At 42.0% G+C, this 16,350-nt stretch overlaps 1 protein-coding gene and 1 long non-coding RNA gene across 5 annotated transcripts in view; one reads left to right on the forward strand and one right to left on the reverse strand.

The window, feature by feature from the left end:
- DLGAP1 (DLG associated protein 1) overlaps window positions 1–16,350 on the reverse strand; it is an 898,848-nt gene that overhangs the window by 470,046 nt on the left and 412,452 nt on the right. The window lies entirely within an intron of this gene.
- LOC121033152 (uncharacterized) lies at window positions 4,332–8,807 on the forward strand. The gene is made up of 2 exons (XR_005791731.1): window positions 4,332–4,645; window positions 8,516–8,807. It is a non-coding gene; the product is annotated as an uncharacterized LOC121033152 (long non-coding RNA).

A 16,350-nucleotide genomic window follows, 5' to 3' on the forward strand; every position in this document is an offset into this window, starting at 1 on the left:
CCTGATGCTCGGACAACCACCAGGCCACCAGGAAACAGCCCGGTTGTTACATATTCACTCATGGAACAAATAAATGACAAAACCGTTGAAATGTGCCTGTCACTATCCTCGATACTGGAGGAGGAATGAAGAGGACCTTCCCTCGAGGAATTTAAGACCTAGTGAAGGACATAGATAATAACATGCTTGTAGCTGAAAAGGATTCATTCTTGGTTCCACTCTTTCCTGCTTCTCTTCATTCTTAGAAACGGAGAATTTTAGAATAACAGATGCAAGTTTGGCTGTGTGATTAACGTTCTCATGATAGAGACAGTTATTTCCACTTAAGAAAGAATGACTGTCACTCAAAAGAACTGCCATATGATCCAGCAATTCTAGGTATATATTTGAAGGAAACGAAATTATGATTTTGAAAAGATACCTGCACCCCCATGTGCAACAGCCAAGACAGAAACAACCTAAGAGTCCATCAACAACTGAATGGATAGAGGATGTGTCATAAATACCTACACAAAATGGCATATTTTCAGTCCTTAAAACACAAAGTCCTATCATTTGCAACAACATTGATGGACCTTGAGCGTGTCATGGTCAGTGCAATAAGAGAAAGACAAATACCGTAGGATTTTACCTATAGGTGGAATTTAGAAAAGATGAACTCATAGGAACACAGTACAATGGGTGTCCCAGAGGGTGAGAGCAGCGGGGAGATGGTGGGCAAAGGGTGAAAACTTCTGGTTATAAGGTGAATAAGTTCCAGGGTAGCTTGTTTCACCGTGCTTCACTTTACCGCACTTCACCCATACTGTGTTTTTTACAAACAAGGTTTGTGGCAGTCCTCTGTTCAGCAAGTCTAGTGGTGCCATTCTCCCAGCAGCATTTGCTCACTTTGTGCATCTGTGCCACATCTTGGTAATTCTTGTAATATTTCAAACCTTCTCACTATTATTATATTTGCTATATAATATATAGGGACATGATCTCTGACGTCCCTATTGTAATTGCTTTGGGAAACCAGAAACTGCCCATATGAGACCGTGAACTTAAATGCTGTATGGCTGCTCTACCAAACTGACTGTTCCCCATCTCTCCCCCTTCTCCGATTCCCTGAGACACAACACTATCGAAGCTGGAGGCCATTGTAGGGTAATTAGTTGGCATAAGTGTTCAAGTGAAAGGAAGAGTTGCCTGTCTTTCACTTTCAGTCAAAAGCTAGCAATGATTAAACTCAGGAAGACAGGTTGAGTGCCAAACAGCTGAGATGTGAAGGCAAAGTTCTTGAAGGAAAGTAAAGTGCTACTCCAGTGAACACATGAATAATAAGAAAGTGAAACAGCCTTATTGCTGACATGGAGAAAGTTTGAGTGGTCTGGGTAGAAGATGAAACGAGCCACAACAGTCCTTGAAGCCAAAGCCTAATCCAGAGTTAGGTTCACCCTCTCTCAGCGTTCCTGGAATTGGAGAGTTAGGCCCTAACAGAGGGTGGCTCATGAAGTTTAAGGGAAGAAGCCATCTCTGTAACATCAAAGCTCAAGGTGAAGCAGCAGGTGCTGATGTAGAAGCTGCAGGAAGTTATCCAGGAGATCTAGCTAAGATAATTTATGGAGGCGGTTACACTAAACAACCTTCTAAAGGGGAAGTTGCTATCTAGAACTTTCACAGCTAGAGAGGAGAAATCAATGCCTGGTTTCAAAGGCCAGGGAGACTCTCCTGTTAGAAGCTAATGCAGCTGGTGGTTTTAGGTCAAGGCCCACGGTAGGGTGCTTAAGAATCGTGCTGTCATTCAGAGCACAGGCAGAGTAGATTTAGCATATCTGTTTACAACATGGCTTACCAAAAAATGTAAGCCCACTGTTGAGAGCTACTCCTCAGAAAAAAAGATTCTTTTTCAAAATAGTACTGCCCACTGACCACACATGTAGTCACCCAAGAGCTCTGATGGAGATGTACAATGTTTGCGTGCCTGCTAACACAATACCCAGTCTGCAGGCCCTGGATCAAGGAGCAATTTTGACGCTCAAGCCTAATGTTAGAGAAGTACATTTAATAAGGTTATAGCTGCCATAGATAGTGGCAGATCTCATAGATCTCGGCACTGTCGATTGAAAACCTTCTGGAAAGGATTCAACATTACCAGGAGTTTGGAAGGTGATTCCAACCCTCATGGATGAGAGGTTCAAGACTTCAGTGGAGGAAGTCACTGCAGATGTGGTGGAAATAGCAAGAGAACTAGAATTAGGAGTAGAGCCTGAAGATGGGATTGAATTTCTGCCATCTCGTGAGGAGTTGCTTCCGATGAATGAGCAACGAAAGTGGTTCCGTGAGCTCGTCTCTACTCCTGGATGACAACAAAGGATTTAGAATATTCCTTTAAGTTAATTGAGAAGGCAGTGACAGGGTTAGAGAGGATTAACTCCAATTTTTAAAAAAGTTCTGCAGCTAAAATGTTATCAGAGTCGATCTTTGTCCTATTTTAGGAATCGCCACAGCGACTCCACCCTTCAGCAACCACCACTCTGATCAGTCAGCAGCCAAAACATGGAGGCAAGAACCTCCATCAGCAAGAAGATTATGATCTGAAAGCTCAGGTGATGGTTAGCATCCTTTTTAAGTTTGTATTTTTTTTTTAAGTATTTATTTCCGTCATCTCTACATTATGGGGCTCACACTCATGACTCAGGGATCAAGAGTTGCACACTTTTTGAGTCAGCCAGGTTCCCTGATGGTTAGCTTTTCTTTTCTTCTTTCTTTCTTTCTTTTCTTTTCTTTTCTTTCTTTCTTTCTTTCTTTCTTTCTTTCTTTCTTTTTCTTTCTTTAGCAAGTATGTACTTTGTGGTTTTCAGACACGATGCTATCGTACCTCGATTACAGTCTAGTGCTCGCCTTGTTGAGATACTTACTTCATCGTAGTCTGGAACTGAACCTGCACGATCTCTAAGGTATGCCTGCTACGTACAGCATGGTCACAAGTCAACAATACTGTACTATATGCTTGGGAGTTATCAAAATATTATATCTTAAATATTCTCCCTATACACATACACACGAGTTAATTATGTGAGGGGCAGATGTGCTCATTTTCTTGGGATACCATTTTGCAGAACATACATGTATCAAATCATCATGCTATATACCTACCTAAAGCTTACACAATGTTATATGTTAATTATATAGCAACACAGCTGGGGAAACGATATGCCAATGTTCACCCTCATCACCCTCCTGAGAACAGGAACCATGGGGCACATGGGTCCCCTCAGGAGACCACAAGAGAGAAAAGGATTTTTGGACTGCCTTATCTGACTGACTCTCTAAAGATTAAAGATGTACAAAAGGTAAACAGTTTGCACCACATCCCAGAATTTGTGCTTGTCTGTGATATTCAAGGAGTACGATGGTGCTGTTTACCTTCTAGACATTGCAGAACGCAAGGCAGAGTTATACCATTTCTCCAGTTTTTCCACCGAGGTAAAAGTTTGTAACCGCCTGAGCCTACGCTGCAATAAATGATGTGACAATCACAGTAAAATGAGATTAAGAATCATTAGGGAACTTGTGTTCACTACCAGAAGTTAAGTGCTAGTAGACAGCATTAGGCTTGGTTGTTTGGCCATTGTTATTTGGCTTTTCTACTGTGAACAGAAACATGGAACTCTTTTCAAGAGAAGTATTTCAGTGATGGCATTTTGGCTCTTTGGTAGTCAGGGACACCAGTGCTTGCTATCTTCATGTTCTTTCCAGAGTTACCTCCAAGTTTAAGGCCAGCCACCTCATGTTTCCAAGACAGCTGCCGGAGTGCCAGCCCTTAGACACAAGGCCAGACGAAGTTAAAGGGGCAAATCTCCAAATGAGTCAACTTTCTGAAAAGATAGGTAATGTCCCATGCTACCTTTTCACTAATATTAACCAGAACTTACTTAAATGGTCACATCTCATGCTGCCTTGCAGGCTGGTAAATGTAGGCTTTCAGCTGGCTACTTGCAATAAAACTGGAATTCTGATAAGAACGGGGAGAATGCCTTGGGTAAACAACTAGAAGTCTAGACTCCACCACCTGTGGAAAACTGCCAATGTATTAAGAGCAGAAAATACTGGGGCGCCTGGGTGGCGCAGTCGGTTAAGCGTCCGACTTCAGCCAGGTCACGATCTCGCGGTCCGTGAGTTCGAGCCCCGCGTCGGGCTCTGGGCTCATGGCTCAGAGCCTGGAGCCTGTTTCCGATTCTGTGTCTCCCTCTCTCTCTGCCCCTCCCCTGTTCATGCTCTGTCTCTCTCTGTCCCAAAAAATAAATAAATGTTGAAAAAAAAAAAAGAGTAGAAAATACTCATCATTTCACTGTGCGAATGAGAGGGTTATATTCACTTGAGTATACTATCTATATACAATACTGGGAACTCCTGGGTGTTTGAAAAGTGGGGGTATTTTTTTTTCCTTCTCACTGCCCCAGATGCGGTTATGTGCTCCTTCTCTTCAGCAGAGTTTTCTTATCAATTGATAATTTTGTCCTAAAGGGACAAGAATCCTACAGCTGTATGGATTGTACGTATTGTTTTGCTTCAACCTTAATTATAATGTTTCCCCATGCTGTCTGTCTGTCTGTCCAGGTGTTGTTCTTCAACCTGCTAGATTCTTCTTAAGAGAATGCAGGTAAGGATTGTGCTCTTTCCAGAGCTCTCCTTTATTTTTTTTTTTTTTTTGTTCCTGTCCCCTTATTCTTAATTAGCTTATTTCTCAAACATCTACTGAGAGCCCATTATATCTGGCCTTCAGCTGGTAATAAGATTTATTTTTCATCTCTGTGTTTCTTTACCATCCATGTCCTTCCCATCTAGTTGTGGAGATGTCAAGGGAGCACGTTGAGCTCGTTTTCCTAAGTGCTCAAGAGATTAGAGGGATTGGGGGAGACAGGGTGCAAAGGAGGAGTACCCAGGCATGTCTGGAGGAGGGGGAGCAGCCTTCAGAGAAGAGGCATTGCTTGGTGTAGGGGCAAACAGTTTAGAGACTTTCTAGACTGTCTTCCAGACAGAACACAGCACCGGCAAGGACAGCACACTGTTTGAGATGGACAGACTGTAAGATGTGACAGGAGAAGGGGCTCATGATGATTGTCTCCTTTCTCAGAGAACACGGAGGCTGTGAGGTACAACACTCCCAACCCCCATCTCTATCCACCTTTATTTCTTACCGTGGCTTCTCCACTTCCCATGCCCAACAGAATTGTTGACCCCCAATTTCCTTCGGAGTCAGTCTCCTGCTTCCATCCCCACATTTGTCCCTCTGTCCCTTTTCACCTGGGTGGTTATGCAAGTCTCCTCACTGTTTCCAGCCTTCGCCACCTTTCCTGCTGGCTTACACCTACCCTCCACCCAGCCAAAGGAGCGACTTATCTGATTCTATAAAACAAACACTTCGGTAGCTCCCATGGCCCCAAGGCAAGTTCAAATTCCTTAGCACAGTACAGGTGGTTCTTCTTACCTCTGGCTACCTTCTCAGCCTTGATGCTGAGACACAGGCAAACACTGTGAAACACCGGCCATGGGCTCACAGTGCAGAGCCTGTTCCAGGGAGGTGGCCCCAGGCTGGGCTTGGAGGGACCCACACCATTTTTCAACTCCCACTGGCTGGAACTCAGACCTTTGGCCCCACCAAACTGCAAGGAGGGGTGGGTGGGGGCATAAGATGTTGCTGCAAGCAGTCTGCCCTAGAGCCCCCTTTTCAGCTTTGTCCTTTTACCTTCCACACTATAAAATTTCCCGGACTACCTTGGTAACAGATTTTTCCTATTTCACAAATTTGTTTTACGAAACTACTAAGTTAGTAATACTGCCTTTTTTTTTTTTTTTTTTTTTTTTTTAAGAGGGCTTCATGCCCAGTGTGGAAGTGAACATAGGGCTGGAACTCATGACCCTGATATCAAGACCTGAGTTGAGATCAAGAGTTTGGAGGCTTAGCAGTTGTTTGTTTTAAGTTTAGTTATTTATTTTGAGAGAGGGGGGCGGTGGGGAGAGAATCTCAAGCAGTCTTCACACTGTCAGCACAGAGCCTGACCTGGACTGGATACCACAATCTGTAAGTTCATGAGCCAAGATCAAGAGTCAGATACTTAACTGACTGAGCCACCCAGGTACTCGTTGGGGAGGGGGGATCATTTGTTCTTATTGTTCACTTTAGGCTTCAGTGTCTGGTGCTATTGATTTTCCTTAAATAATTATTGCTAACACTTCCTTACTGTGTATCGGGTACTGTAAGCATTTATTTAAAACGCTTTTCTAAGATAGGTTCTATTATTTGCCCTAGTGTACAGATGAGGAAACTGAGGCACAGAGTGTTAGGTTACTGGTCCAAGATCACACAGCTTGATAACTGGATCCGAATCCAGGCAGTCTGACCGCCCCCCCCCCCCCCGATTGTATGGTATACTACTTTTCAAGTGTGCAGTGCGTTTTGGATATATGTTTAAGGTTAAAAATAAGCATTGAATTGATTAATTTAGGTGGTCCATGGAGGTTTCTTCCACTTTTGTGTAAGGGGAGGTCAAACCACAATGACCATTTTTAATGTGCTCCACTCTGACATTTTTCCTTTCCATTCTCTGTGCAACTTTCTAATACTTCAAGGGGAAACAGAAGCCCCCATATGCGAGCCATTGCACAATTCTATAGAATACTTGTAACCAGTCACACAATTAAGAAAGAAGAAAATCCTTAGAAGTTGTCAATATGTGGCTCATTTTATGGTGGACACTAAATATTTAAATAAATTCAATGAATCTACTTGTAATTATGGTCTGAGTAATCTATTTTATGGCCCAAATTGTAGACAGTATATTTCTATAGTCCTAAGCTAGCAAAATGAACTTAGATCCAATTATAAACATTTCCATATCCCTAAACTAATGTGATGATTTTAGATCTGCAAAAGACTCTGAAAATAACTCCTGTGTCCTTGTCTCCACTTGGTGAGACTTTGAGACCTGTTTTCTTTTTTGCGTTCTAGAAAACACTCCGCTCGTTTTTTAAGGACGATTTCAGCCTTCCAGTCCTTTACAGCAAAGGATAAAAATAGGAATTATTGTACAATCATTAGAATAAGCACAATCTGGACAGGAATCTGTTCAACACTGTGTCCTCGTTTTGTGGCACAAAGCTGACATTCGAGAACCATTTTTGATAGGTTCTGCCTCACCTTTTCCGTTCACAGGTCGGTGGCAATGTCAGCGGGGCGAGTCGTTAAGTTCTCACAAGATGGCTCTGGCCGACTGTGGTTTTGATCATTAGTGCTTCTGGCCCTGCTTTTAATCAGCAGCACTGAACACTGGCCCCAGGGCCTTGCCAGAGAGCAGGCCTTTTAACGGTCTCCTTCTCACCTCTTATTGAAGGCTCTTGACAGAAATATTGAAGGACAAGTGTTTAAAGGATCTGTGGTCAATGCATTCCTTACTGTGACCTTTCCGTGGATTGAAAGCTCTGAAGTCTTTCCCCAGATACATATACTTAGAGCCCACACACAGAAAATGGTGTCTACAATTTCAGAGACCTGCTTCCTCTCTGAAGCACATATTGACCCTAGAGAATCCAGCCTATGATAACAAACAGCCTTCAGGCTTCAATTTTGCCAATTCTAATAAATTGGTAGTGATGGCCCAGGGCACTTGTTTGGAAAATCAGCCCATTTTGGCCTTTGCAGAAAAGAGTGCGATGACCTGGTTGTACACGCTATGTACACGGGAGGAAAGTGCCAGGCCTGCTAATGGGCTATATTTGTGGCAACCTTTTTCTGTCAGTTAAGGTACACTATCAACAAGCTGTGTATGTTTTCCACATGCTTTCCCATTTCTCCAGCAAACTGCTTCCTTTGAGTTGGATTTAGGCATTATGCCCTCATGTCGTATGAAGGCAAAAAAAAAAAAAAAAAAAAAAGGTTCCTGTGCGACCTGCTTACCTGTCAATTTTTGTTGTCAGAATTTCATAAGGAATACTGGCCACCCCAGGTCAGTTAAGTCCCTGTCAAACCGAGGTGTCAGGAAAAGCTTTGCTTCACTGGAGAATGCTATGCTTTCACGACAATGACTATATACGAATGATATAATATACGGTTGCTTTCCACTTCAGCTTTGAGGAATATCAACTTGATGGCAGTAATCATCCAGGGCCCAAATTCAGCCTCCAATAGTACTAATTTTTGTTGATAGACTTATTGATAGATCTATCAGTCTCTCTCCACCGATCCGTCCTTACAGGCCACTTCGAATCATTGGTGGCACAAGGCAGGATCTTTAAAAATAATAAGAAAAATAGCTCTCCTCTTTTGGCTTCAGACCATTAAATTCACTGCTTTAAGACCAAAGACTAACAAACACAAGCCATTAACAGATTAGTATATCCATCTAAGTCACTGGTATACAGTTGGGGTCTTCTTTTTGTCTCCTATTCCCTCCTTCCAGTAGGACTAAATGGACTTCTTCCTATAGACAGAGTCTAGTGTGAAACCCTGACAGGTTTTTTTCTTTCTTTGCAGTGCAAGTGCTCGACTTCAGCTTTAATTGCCAAGGCATCCATCACAAAGAAGGCTCTCCTTCAAAGATGGCGACCTCCAAGAAACACATGGTCAGCCCCAGGACAAGACAGAGCCAGGCTACCTCACCCCACTGAGCCTCCTTGGTTTCAGAGAACTCGATTTCAATAACTGACCATTTGGGCCACGTGCCTTTTCTTTTCTCACCTTTTTTGAAATTCACCAATAGTGAGTGAGCCCCTGAACCCTAGGCCCCTACTCTCCACCCCAGTAAAAGCAGAACCTCTGGCCTGTGCATGCTGTCCCTCTATCTGTGACCTCATTGTGGGGCCCCCGGTGCATAGGGTAATCTCCACGTCTCGCAAGTCAGAAATCTCTATCTTTTCAAAGTTTCCTGATGGTGGTTGCTACAGAGCATCTTGCAATCATAGTACGAACCACAAGGGCTGATCCACCGACAACACTGGTCATTGATAGGCTGCGAATGTGCTAAAACAACCTATGTCAGCAGGACTGCACGGTTGCTCTTGCAATCAGCTGAGGGGAATGCCCTTTACCTGTTGTTTGCTCACTAGCCCTCCAACTCAGGGAACTAACCATCTGGGAAACTGAGCATGCTTGCCGGGGGTCTGTGGCACTGCTATGTGCTCTTACGTATTGCCTTCGCGATATGCTCCCTGCGGTATCCAACCCAAAGAGTCCTGATACAGTTACGAACAGTCTCTGCAGAGTGATGTGATCAAGGTCATAGGCCTAATGAGACATTAATTACAAAGTCCTTGAAGTGCCGGGTGGCTAAGTGGGTTGAGCGTCTGACTCTTGGTTTTGGCTCAGGTCATGATCCCAGGGTCCTGGGAAGGAGCCCCTCGTTGGGTTCTGCACTGAGCCTGAAGCTTGCTTGAACTTCTCTCTCTCCTTCTGCCCTTCTCCCTCACTCTCCAAAAAAAAAAAAAAAATTCTTTTAAGTCCCTAACTAACATAGGAAAAGGTCTCCCACACCTTAAGGCTAAGGAGGGTAGATTAGATTGCAAGGGTATTACTGCAATAAAAAAACCAGTGAGGGAAACCAGAGGGAAAACACAACAGAGGCCTTGGTTTTTGTATCACCACTTCACTCACTTCTGTCAAGCTTCATCCCTTGAGCCAGTTATGAGTTCAATTACTGGCATTATGAGTTTAAAAAAATTAATGGAAAAATACAAATATATAAACAATAATGGAAAAACATAAATGTCCTGGACATCTGGTGCCAGCACCTACTAAGAATCCTGAGGAGGTAGAGCAGCCCTTCAGGACATGCAAAAGGCCCAGGGATGTTTCCGGGTGTCATTCCAGGCCGGACCCGTGGACATGCTAAGACTCTGAGGGTTGAGCTCTGGAGGCCTAGGGGCTTTCTCACACTAGCAGAGGCAGAAGCAGAGCCCAATCCCAGGGGGGTGAGGGTCGGGGGTTGTCTCATGTGATCCTGGGATGAAAAGCAGCTGCCTGTGAAGAGGCCTCACTGATGTCATCCACATTTTTCCAGTAACGACGTCCAAGATTAAAGGAGCAACAACAGCAAAAAAAAAAATCAAGAAATAGACTGAAATTAAACTAGGCCCTGAAATTCAACCCTTTCTTAAAGACTTTATACCACGGGAAGGAGAGAGGGGAACTAATTGACTCTGGTAAGTTTTCTTCTTCCTATGATAGGGCTCCGGATTCTTATTCACAGCCGCAAAAACGGGTCAACGGATAGCTACCTCCCAAGACTCTGAAATCTATAACTTTATTAAAGATTCATCCAGGCTCTATGCTCATTTCCTTCCATCACAGTGACCATGGCTAAGGCTCACAGTGAATGGAAAACATTAAGATGAGGCCCAGCTCCTGCTGGGCCAAACTGGCATAATCCAATGGGTTTATCATTTCAATGAACCTAGTGACCCCAACGACCACATCTTCATTTCCAAGCTAGAAGAAGCCCCCTCTGACCCCGAGTCCAGAGAAGTATTCTTTACAGGGCACTCCCTAGTCTAGTTCCAGGCTGCATTACTGCGTTTTAATTGGGGGTCGTCCAAACTATCCGCAAGGCCTAAGAGAAAACCTGCACTCTTTTTCTGCCCCTTGAAGATGTAAACCTTATGCCGCCCTTGAAATGGAAATACACCAGAAGGTCTGAAACAATGTCCACACTGGTCTGAGAGGGAGGGAGGAAGAAAGGGTAGGAAAGAAAGAGAGGCCTTTTTAAAACACAAGCTGCAGATAAAGACTCTCTAGCCCAGACTCTTGATCACAGCCTCCTTCAGATTACTTCCAGGAACAAATACAAATTGTAAAAGTCTTCTCTACAAATAGTATAAAAGATGGTAGCCACCTGAGCAGGTAAGCTTAACTGATTCCATTGGCCAGAAAAGCAGTTTGATTCCAACCGTTCTTTTTACAGACTACTGAGTTTTGCACATTTGTACCCATCTCATGGCGGAAAATTCAAAAACCTTAACTGTACGCTCTCTGTATGTGTCTTCCTGTAGGTTCGTGTGTTGTAGATACGTGATATTTTTCTACCTCTGAACGATACTGCCAAACTTAACTTGTAAAAGAGCTCGACTTAATTGTCTTAAAGAAAATTAAGGGCTTATATAAATTGAATATTCACAAAAATTCTCCAATAAAAACAAGCCAGTGAATTTCAGGTTCATGTGATCTGGGAATACATTCGGTAGTAAAGCTAATTTAAGTTGGCTGGTTTGATTAAAACAGACATACCTTCAAAATTATCAGCGTTAAATATAATGCAGATAAATAACTACCTGGGTTTACTAGTTGACTACATGTACTCTCTGTTGCAAAACGGGTCAGCAAAAATTGTGAACAATGGTTGACCGTAATGTCTCAAAGTTTTTGTGGGTAATTTACACATAATTGTTAAGAAGAAGTAAATTGAATAGATGTAAATAAGATTAAAAGTTGACCCCCAAACTTTTAGTTTTTCCAAATCTTTTTGGCAATCTGAAACCTTACTGTTTTGCTAAGTTAAGTAAATTCGCTGAATATCTAGATCATTTCTAAATAAGACAGAATAGTGAAACATTAATTCCTGCACATAGGGAAGCCAAGAGTAGATAAACCTATTACCGAGTAACTAAAGATAAAATTTGGGTTTGTTAGTAAACATATTTTGTGCTTTATTGAAAGATGATGATTTCTAGAAATATATGCTTTAAAAAAATTGTTTTTTTACATTTATTTTTGAGAGAGACAGAGTACAAGCGGGGGAGGGGCAGAGAGAGAGGGAGACACAGAATCCGAAGCAGGCTCCAGGCTCTGAGTTGTCAGCACAGAGCCCGAACTCACAAACTGTGAGATCATGACCTGAGCCAAAGTCAGATGCTTAACCAACTGAGCCACCCAGATGCCCCTGTGCTTTTTTTTATAGTACAAAGTATTTGTTAGTTTGCCAATTCACAGACCACTAATGTAAAAGTTCACAATTCTGATTTTCTTAGTTAAGCTTCCTAAGACTTCAGAATTCTAATTAATATGTGTGGCTAACACTACTAAAAATAATAAGGGAAACTACTCTGTATACAAGAAAAGTAAGGTGTGTGCTTTTGGTAAAAGAAGGTATGAGGAATGGAAATGCATTTTTGTTGAGGGAAAAGTAACAGTGTTCTAAAGGGAGTCTGGGAAAGAGGTAAAACAGGGTAAAATTTCAATGTAAACAAGAAAGTTGTTGGCTTATGAAAAAGGAATCTTTGGGAAGGAATTTTATGTGTGGTCAGGAAATTTAAGTAAATGAGTTTTAACATTGAAAGTATATTTGTGGGGTGCCTGGGTGGCTCAGTCGGTTAAGTGTCCGACTTCAGCTCTCGATCTCGCCGTCAGTGAGTTCGGGCCCCGCCTCGGGCTCTGTGCTGACAGCTCAGAACCTGGAGCCCGGTTCAGATTCTGTGTCTCCCTCTCTCTGTGCTCCTCCCCTGTTCACGCTCTGTCTCTGAGAAATGAATAAACTTTAAAAAAAAAGTATATTTGTGTGGGACAAAACAGAAGAGACTCATATATATATGGAGAACAAATTGAGGGTTACTGGAGGGGTTGTGGGAGGGGGGATGGGCTACATGGGTAAGGGGCACTAAGGAATCTACTCCTGAAATCATTGTTGCACTATATGCTAACTAATTTGGATGTAAATTTAAAAAAAGAAAAAAAAGAAAGTATATTTGTGCAAAATTAGAATTTGGTGCAAATTTAAAATTAGATTTTTCTCTCTGTTAAAAGGACAAAGTATTCTTGAACTATTATTGGTCTGTTCTTGATAAAAGATTGTAAAAGTTTTTTTATCTTTTAAACTTACCTTCCTAGAAAACAAGGATTCTGTGTTTAATCAGGTCTTTGATTAATCCCAATCTTCTTCATAGTAAAAAACCTAAGTTTTGCTTAGAATTATGTAACCTTATTTGCCTGTGAAGTCTTTGTCACTTTGGTCAAACAGATAACTAAGTATTGTTTCATGGTGACCTATGATTCTTGTTTTAAAATCTTTTTGACATTTTGACAAACTTTCCCAAATTCTAAATTCAGTCTTTGCATTTAGGGGACTTTGGAACAGTCTAGAACGTTCCTGGAAGATCTCAAAAGATTTGTTAAAGTAATTAAGCTTATTTGGTATGATAAATTACGTGTGAAGCATCATCAAACAGATGATGCCAACCAGGTTAGATTTCATTCATGTGGATATATGTTATTAAAATGTTACAGGGATTGCATGAAACTCCTAGCAACTTAATATGTCCTTGGATGTTACCACTTATAATTAGTTATCTTAAAATGTTGTGTACCACAAATGAAAACTCCAATTAAAAGGGCAGAAGACAGGAATAGACGTTTCTCCGAAGAAGACATCCAGATGGCCAACCGACACATGGAAAGATGCTCAACATCACGCGGTATCAGGCAAAAGCAAATCAAAACCACAATGAGCTATCAGCCCACACCCGCCGGAGTGGCTAAAGTCAACAACACAGGAAACAACAGTTGTTGGCGAGGATGCGGAGCAAAAGGATCGCTGTTGCCCTGTTGGTGGGAATGCAAACTGGTGCAGCCACTCTGGAGAACATTATGGAGGTTCCTCAAAAAGTCAAAAATAGAATTGCCCTATGACCTAGCCATCACACTACTAGGTGTTTACCCCAAGAATACAAACACACTAATTCAGAGGTATACATGCACCCCAAAGTTTATAGCAGCATTATCTATAATAGCCAAACTGTGGAAAGAGCCCAAGTGTCCACCGACTGAGGAGTGGATGGAGGTGGGTGCATACGCGTACAATGGAATGCTATTCAGCCACAAAAAAAGAATAAAATCTTGCCATTTGCAATGATATGGAGCTAGAGAGTATAATGCTGAGCAAAATAAGTCAGAGAAAGACAAATACCCTATGATTTCACTCATGTGGAATTTAAGAAACAAATGAGCAGAGGGACCAAGAAAAAAAAAAAAAGGCAAACCAAGAAACGGACTCTTAATCATAGAGCACAAATTGATGGTTACCAGAGGGGAGATGGGTAAAATAGGAGAGTGGGATTAAGGAGTACATGAATGATAAGCACTGAGCGATGTATGGAAGAATTGAATCACTCTGTTGTACACCTGAAACATGTAACATTGCTGTTAACTAAGTGGAATTTAAAAAGAAACATTAACCATGTTGGATGTCACAGAAATAACTAAATTTCCTTATCAATTGCACTGTAATGGACTCTGACCTTTCACCATGCCATTTTTTAAGTCTTTTATCATTTACAGACAGTTATTCTTTTACTGAGATGCTTTTATGGAAGTATTCCTGCAAAAGTGTTTCATTTTTTTTGTAAGTTTTTTAAATGTTTATTTTTGAGAGAGAGAGAGAGAGACAGAGTGCAACAGGGGGAAGACTAGAGAGAGGGAGACACAGAATCTGAAGCAGGCTCCAGGTTCTGAGCGATCAGCACAGAGCCTGATGTGGGGCTCGAACTCACGAACTGCGATATCATGACCTGAGCTGAAGCTGGCTGCTTAACCGACTGAGCCACCCAGGTGCCCCCAAAACGTTTCATCTTTAAGGAGATTCATGAAAATAAAAATACAGGTTTCTGATAACTTCAGTATCATAAAACTGACCTGGGAAAAAATTTCCAAAACGAATGGAAAAACTGAATTCGAGCAGAACAAGAATCAATCACGTGGTACTGAATAAATGGAGGAGGAAGACTATAACTTTCATGCCTTTTTGTTTGAAATCTGGAAAATAAAAGATTAAAGGACCAGCAAGATATGAGAAAAATAAGCAAACTCTCACAGCAATTTGGTATATTATACCTTTCCAGGCATAATGGAAACATTTATCTTTTTCTCCTCTCTGATCCCTCCAAAATTCAAAAACTTAGTATTCTGGCAATTTATGGCAATATATTTATTTACATAAGTCCAATAAGACTCTGTTCTCCCTTAAACAGGACAGAATTGGAAAGACTGGTTGTATTATTAAGTCTTTGACTGGAATGTCGTATTTGATAGAGACATTCATAAACTCACATACAACCATACAACTTTAGGACACTAAGGTTGAATTTATGGAACTAGTATAGCTCCTTTGAAATACTAGCCTGACACCTTGCTTACAGGGTTTCCAGCAGCCTTGCCCATTAAGAAGGTTACTTCCTGGGATGCCTGGGTGGCTCAATCAGTTAAGCTCTGACTTCGACTCAGGTCTCACTGTGGGTGCGAGCCCCGCGTGGGGCTCGGTACTGACAGCTCGGAGCCTGGAGCCTGCTTTGGATTCTGTGTCTCCCTCTCTCTCTGCCTCCCCTGCTCACTCTCTGTCTCTCTCAAAAATAAGCATTAAACTTTTTTTAAAAAGAAGGTTACTTCCTGGCAGGTGTAGGAACCTCAGGATATTTTTAGGACCTCAAAAAGAGAGGAATGAACCCAAACCTATAGGTATTGCAGGCAAGTCTGGTACAAGTTCAATCTGAGATTTCTTATGAAAAGTTCTGGCAAAGCAGATTATAAATTCTATATGGTCATTTTTTGCTGCATTTATGTAAATAGGTCAAGTTTATTGAAACTAGACTAAATTTGCAAACAAGTTAGTTTTACTGTGGGTATCTTTGACAGAAGTGGGGGTAATTATAGAGAGAAAAAAATTGCCTTTCAGGAGAAACTAATGCACACTTATGGATATTAGATTCCAGTGCTCTTAACTGTCTGAGGTTTCGTTTTCTTATTTTTTTTTAAACATTTATTATTAAGAGACAGAGAGCACGGGCCACGGGGGGGGGGGGGGCCAGAGAGAGAGGCAGACACAGAATCCAAAGCAGGCTCCAGGCTCCAAGCTGTCAGCACAGAGCCCAATGCAGGGCTCGAACTCCCAAACCACGAGATCATGACCTGAGCCGAAGTCGGACGCTCAACCGACTGAGCCACCCAGGCGCCCCTGAGGTTTCGTTTTCTACCTGTAAATTGGACTGGATACTGAATTCTTCTAGTTTCCTCTAATATTTGGCTACAACTTTCTAAACCAACATTTCCAATTTTCCCCTACTTCTGACTTGGAATCATTAAGAACGAAAACTGCCCTCTTGCTAAAGCCATGCAGACTGAAGTGGGAGAACTTGATATAAACTTCAGAGAAATCACCACACCAACTCTTGTTCGGAAGGTCCTCATGCCTAGTGCTGTGTGGGCCACTCAGAGAGATCGCCAGAGATATTCAAACTGCAACCCAAGATATTCTATCAGGATGTAACCGTCTGTCCTCACTCCATCTGAAGATGCTTTAAGCCTGATACCTGGAAATCCTGTCTGGCTGCTTT

The sequence above is a fragment of the Herpailurus yagouaroundi genome, unplaced genomic scaffold (genome assembly GCF_014898765.1).
Source record: "Herpailurus yagouaroundi ecotype Mexico unplaced genomic scaffold, PumYag 142, whole genome shotgun sequence".
NCBI lineage: Eukaryota > Metazoa > Chordata > Mammalia > Carnivora > Felidae > Herpailurus > Herpailurus yagouaroundi.